Here is a 6,150-nt window from a genome sequence, read left to right on the forward strand (position 1 = left end):
GGGTTTGTGAAGGAGAAATGCAAAGCCGGCAATTGAATTACCGGCTGTTCACAGATATCGCGCTGAATGAAATCTAAATACAGAATATATATATATATGTGTCTCAATGACATATATATATATATATATATATATATATACTGTATATATGTTTTAATGAACATTTGAGCACATAAATCCATTAGATGTCGGTTTTGCAAGCCTGCACGAAAATCTCGCAGTACGGATGCCATACGGATTACATACGGAGGATGCCATGCGCAAAATACGCTGACACACCCTGACTACGGATCAATATTTTGGGAACATTTCTCCATATTACGGCCGTAGTACGGACGTATAATACGTGGCGTATTGTCTTACGCCATGTGTGACCCCAGCCTAAGAGAGGCAAGGGGCTGTACATTTTGGAGTGTATACTGCATCTGTTTATGAGAACCTAAAACAAAAAAATAAGTAATGTAGTAAATTGTTTTCATATATTTTAACATTTAAAGTTGCATGAATTATTGGGGGTGAATTTTGCCCCATCACGGTCCCCTTTTCCAAAAGATAACTGATTAGTCAGTTAACCAAACACAGACATAGGTAAGAATATATGTAATATTGCTGTTTCTAATCTTTAAATCCATATGCTTGCAAAAAATATAACTCCCCCTCAATTTCATACCTTGTACCATACTGCATATTACTATCCACCTTTGTTGTTCACTACTCAAGTAATATGCAGGATTCGAGAATTCTCCCCTATTCACTCTGTAAGTTCAACTTTGGTTTAAGATGCCTTTCGGAAAAGAAATGAAGTCTCCCTGGAGCAATTAAGAAAAAAAAGCATAGCTTTAAAAAATTTTAAAGTCATAAAAAAGTTCCATAACAGCTTTCTGCAGAGATGAGAATGATATACATAAATCATAAGATAATAACTGTCAGGTTGTAAACGCTTAATTGTTTCAATCTTTCATCATGGATCAATACCAGCCTTTCATTACACAAATAACCTGGTATTATAGTGCATCTAGGAAACCACGTTAAAAAGTTTAGCAATATTTAAAGTGCCATTGTTCTTACATACAGTATCTAAAAGCAATACCAATGTTGAGATCTTGGTAACCAAAAGTGTTGTCCAATTACTCCCTAAAAGGCTTATTTTAATGGGACTTATAAACAGCCCTTAGAGAAGACAGAAAAACCCAGCTCAGATGAAGTCTAAAAAAGTGCATTTTATTTTCCAAGGTACATGAAGCAAAAATTAAAATTGTGTGTTCACAAGTAGAGAGTACAGGCATCTTTTGATGCGTTTCGAGCAACAAGCATTCTTTGTCATCTTGACAAAGAGCGCTTGTCGCTCAAAAACGCATCAAAAGGTAGAAAAAATAAAATGCACTTTTTTGGATCTCACACCCTGCCCAGGTGCTATCCGTTCTCCAGAAGTGTGGAATTGCAAGTGGTGAGCTGGATTTTCTTTTGTGGTTATAAACAGCCCTCCCCCACTCTTGTTTTTCCCATTTACTAGTTTAATTGTATCTTGTGTGACCCCAAGGTATTATGTGAGCTCTTCTGAAAACATTTGAACAATGTAGGGCAGTTATTCATCACAAAAGTTTTCTAAGAGGTAAATATGATCATAGCATTGTTGAATGACAGCTGTGTCATTCAGCAATGATCAACAGTTCACCTTTAAGCACCCCCATTTTACTATGAAAAATGCCAACACCCTGCAGGGAAAAGTACAATATGTTGAAAGTTGTGACACTTTTTATTGCATCTAGTGCCATTTTTCTAAAGAAAAGTGACATTAAGACTGAATTAACGTTTACCCCCCTTCTACATATAAAGGTGCTGCTTCCAACTGCCGGATCTACTTTCATGGAGGATTATAGAGATAAATAAGGGGAAGACATACTGATATGGGTTATGATAATGTCAGGCATCTTCATCTGATATACGTCTCCTTTTGAGGAAGCTGTGCCTCCAACTGGTGCTCATAACTAAAGTTTTTATGCAAATCTTTCATTGATGTAAAATATAAAAATGTTGACACCTTTCTATATTTAATGTTGCATTTTTGCATTAGTGGGAATTAATATTTGGCAGTGGGATGGTTACGAACGGCTTTCTTGTAAAGCAGGAATATGTTGACTGTTGTAACTAGTGGTAGGACAAATAACCACGGCACTCAACTTTTTGCAGAATTTAACTTTTTTACTGATTTATTCAGCATTGAAGATTAGTTTATTTTATTCTGTAAAAAGATCAATACAATGGTCTTCCAGAACTTATCCAATTAAGGGGGTTGTCCAGTCACAACAAATTGACTTATCAGTGGGATAGGTCATCAATATTGGATCTGAGAGGGTCCAACATTCGGCAGTCCACACTGATCAGGTGAAGGAAACAACAGTAACTGCCAGTTGCAAACACATGGTATGGAGTTGCCAAGTGCCAGTCCATTCAACATCTACTAGAAGAGCCAAGGTACTGCAGAACAGCTCTATTTAAAAGAATAGGAGCTGTTCTGCAGTACCCGGCAGAGTCTGCTACACACTGAAAGTAGTTGTGCTTTGCAGCTCGGTTCCCTGTGTTTACATATGTCAGCCACTATAGTTTGTAACATCTGATTAGTGGGGTTGCTGTGTGTCAGACTCCCTCCTATACATTTTAATTATTATTATTATTTATTTACACTCACCGGCCACTTTATTAGGTACACCATGCTAGTAACGGGTTGGACCCCCTTTTGCCTTCAGAACTGCCTCAATTCTTCGTGGCATAGATTCAACAAGGTGCTGGAAGCATTCCTCAGAGATTTTGGTCCATATTGACATGATGGCATCACACAGTTGCCGCAGATTTGTCGGCTGCACATCCCAAAGATGCTCCATACAAGGCAGGATGGATCCATGCTTTCATGTTGTTTACGCCAAATTCTGACCCTACCATCCGAATATCGCAGCAGAAATCGAGACTCATCAGACCAAGCAACGTTTTTCCAATCTTCTACTGTCCAATTTCGATGAGCTTGTACAAATTGTAGCCTCAGTTTCCTGTTCTTAGCTGAAAGGAGTGGTACCCGGTGTGGTCTTCTGCTGCTGTAGCCCATCTGCCTCAAAGTTCGATGCACTGTGCGTTCAGAGATGCTCTTAGGCCTACCTTGGTTGTAACGGGTGGCGATTTGAGTCACTGTTGCCTTTCTATCAGCTCGAACCAGTCTGCCCATTCTCCTCTGACCTCTGGCATCAACAAGGCATTTCCGCCCACAGAACTGCCGCTCACTGGATTTTTTTTCTTTTTCGGACCATTCTCTGTAAACCCTAGAGATGGTTGTGCGTGAAAATCCCAGTAGATCAGCAGTTTCTGAAATACTCAGACCAGCCCTTGTTTGAACTGCAGGAGATTGTCTTGACCATGTCTACATGCCTAAATGCACTGAGTTGCCGCCATGTGATTGGCTGATTAGAAATTAAGTGTTAACAAGAAGTTGGACAGGTGTACCTAATAAAGTGGCCGGTGAGTGTATATAGCACCATTGATTCCATGGTGCTGTACATGAGAAGGGGTTACATACAAATTACAGATATCAATTACAGTAAGCAAACTAACAATTACAGACTGATACAGAGGGGAGAGGACCCTGCCCTTGTGGGCTTACATTCTATAGGATGGTGGAGAAGGAGACAATAGATTGAGGGTTGCAGGAGCTCCGGTGTTGGTGAGGCGGTAGCTTTGGTAGTGGTGAGGAGGCAGTGGGGTCAGTGCAGGCTGTAGGCTTTCCTGAAGAGGTGGGTTTTCAGGTTCCGTCTGAAGGATCCGAATGTGGTTGATAGTCGGACGTGTTTGGGGCAAAGAATTCCAGAGGATGGGGGATATTCGGGAGACGTCTTGGAGGCGAATGGGTGAGGAGCAAATAAATGTGGAGGAGAGAAGGAGGTCTTGGGAGGACCGGAGATTATGTAACGGAAGATATCGGGAGATTAGTGGCTTTGTAGGTTAGTATTAGTAATTAGCACTGGATACGCTGAGGGAATGGGAGCCAGTGAAGAGATTTGCAGAGGGGGAAGCAGAGGAGTAGCGAGGAGAGAGATGAAATAGTTGGGCAGCAGAGTTAAAGATGGACTGGAAAGGTGCAAGGGTGTTAGCAAGGAGGCCACAGAAAAGGATGTTGCAGTAGTCAAGGCGGGAGATGATGAAGGCATGCACAATCATTTTAGTAGATTGACGGTTGAGGAAAGGACGGATTCTGGAGATATTTTTGACCTGGAGGTGACAGAAGGTGGAAAGAGCTTGTGTGGTTTGAAGGACAGGGCAGAGTCAAGGGTTACTCCGAGGCAGCGGACTTCCGGTACGGGGGAAAGCATGATGTCGTTAATTGCGATAGATAGGTCAGGTAAGGAAGATCTATGAGAAGGAGGAAAGATGATGAGTTGAGATTTGTCCACATTGACTTTGAGGAAGCGAGAGGAGAAAAAGGAGGCTATAGCTGATAGACACTCCGGGATTCTGGACAGCAGAGAGGTGACGTCTGGGCCAGAAAGGTAGATCTGAGCATCATCAGCATAAAGGTAGTACTGGAATCCATGAGACTTTATGAGTTGTCCCAGGCCAAGTGTATAGATTGAGAAGAGTAAGGGCCCTAGAACAGAGCCTTGGGGGACTCCAACAGCGAGAGGGTGGGATGAGGCGGTAGTGCGGGAGTGGAAGATGCTGAATGTGTGGTTGGAAAGGTATGAGGAGATCCAGTATAGGGCAAGGTCTTTGACACCAAAGGAGGAGAGGATCTGCAGTTAGGAGGCAGTGGTCAACTGTGTCGAAAGCAGAGGACAGGTCTAGAAGGAGGAGTATAGAGTATTGTTTGTTAGCTTTGGCTGTAAGTAGGTCGTTAGTAATTTTGGTCAGGGCTGTCTCAGTTGAGTGATGATGGGGCGGAAACCAGATTGTAGATTGTCAAAGAGCAAGTTAGATGAGAGGTGAGAGGAAAGTTTAGCGTGGATGTGCTGCTCCAGGAGTTTGGAAGCAAATGGGAGCAGCGATATTGGGCAATAGCTGGACATAGCAGTTGGATCGAGGGTTGGCTTTTTAAGACTAGACGAGATTGTGGCATGTTTGAAAGCAGAAGGGAAGGTGCAAAACCAAAGATATGAGCTGAAGCATAAGGTGATATATGTGCAATGTGTAAGAGCATGTTCACACTGTGGCCAGTTCACAGACAAAACCCAATAAAAAACAAAACAAATGAGCATAGCCCCTATAGTAAGTATATAAGTAAATAGCAATAATACATGTAAATAACATGGGGCACTTGGTTAACACTATTTTGATCAAAAAGCATAATAGCCATCCCACAGCAACAAGGTATACCCAGTAGTGACGGTCCCATCCTGTCTCCAGTATTAACCTTACCTTTGTCAGCTGACCTCAGTGTGAATAAGGGCAGAGCAGAACAGGGGCCCGACTGTTCAGCCACCTGTCCATGGGAAGCTATATAGATGAAATGCCTAGCTCAGAAAGGGGAGCCACACCCATGTTTGTGCAAAGTGCAAGAAACTACAGCACAACCCAAATATTGAGCAAGATCATAAGTTGGTACCCAGCAGTATCCTCTTTAAATTGAATGGCGCAGTGACGTGAAAGCTCCTTACCATATTTCAACATCCAGATACCGCTGGAGCAAATACCAGATGATCGGTGGGAGAGCCGTGTGTTGGAACACACTGTTCTAATATTGATGACCTACTCCATTTATACAGTATACTGTGACTATACAAAGCAATCACAGTATCACTTGTATAATGTATATAAACTGCATACAATATATTGCACTGTACATACAATATATAAGTGCTACTGCTGTATATCATTGCAGTATCACCTATATAATGTTTGTACAGCAGTCTATATACATTATATAGGTGATACTGTGACTGATGTATATACTGTACTTAATATAGGTTATACTGCTGTGAGTAAGTTATATACACTTTTGCACAGTATATACTGTAGTGTGGAGTTGTGTGTGGATATAATTGATTCTAGCATATATTGTGGAGCTGGGTAAACTTATCCTGTCCTGTATAAATAGTGTAATTCTCAGCATCTACTCTTATTATGTATGTATGTGTGCATGTATATATGTGTGTGTATGTGAGAGTATGT

At 41.4% G+C, this 6,150-nt stretch overlaps 1 long non-coding RNA gene across 1 annotated transcript; it reads right to left on the reverse strand.

Annotated features, from left to right (window-relative positions):
- Nucleotides 1-382: 382 nt before the first annotated feature.
- On the reverse strand, nt 383-5,445 carry LOC143817452 (uncharacterized). Its single transcript, XR_013224164.1, has 3 exons — nt 5,398-5,445; nt 671-809; nt 383-439 (listed from the first exon to the last, which is right to left on the reverse strand). It is a non-coding gene; the product is annotated as an uncharacterized LOC143817452 (long non-coding RNA).
- Between the last annotated feature and the right edge of the window lie 705 nt (nt 5,446-6,150).

This window comes from Ranitomeya variabilis, chromosome 1, assembly GCF_051348905.1.
Source record: "Ranitomeya variabilis isolate aRanVar5 chromosome 1, aRanVar5.hap1, whole genome shotgun sequence".
Classification (NCBI taxonomy): Eukaryota; Metazoa; Chordata; class Amphibia; order Anura; family Dendrobatidae; genus Ranitomeya; species Ranitomeya variabilis.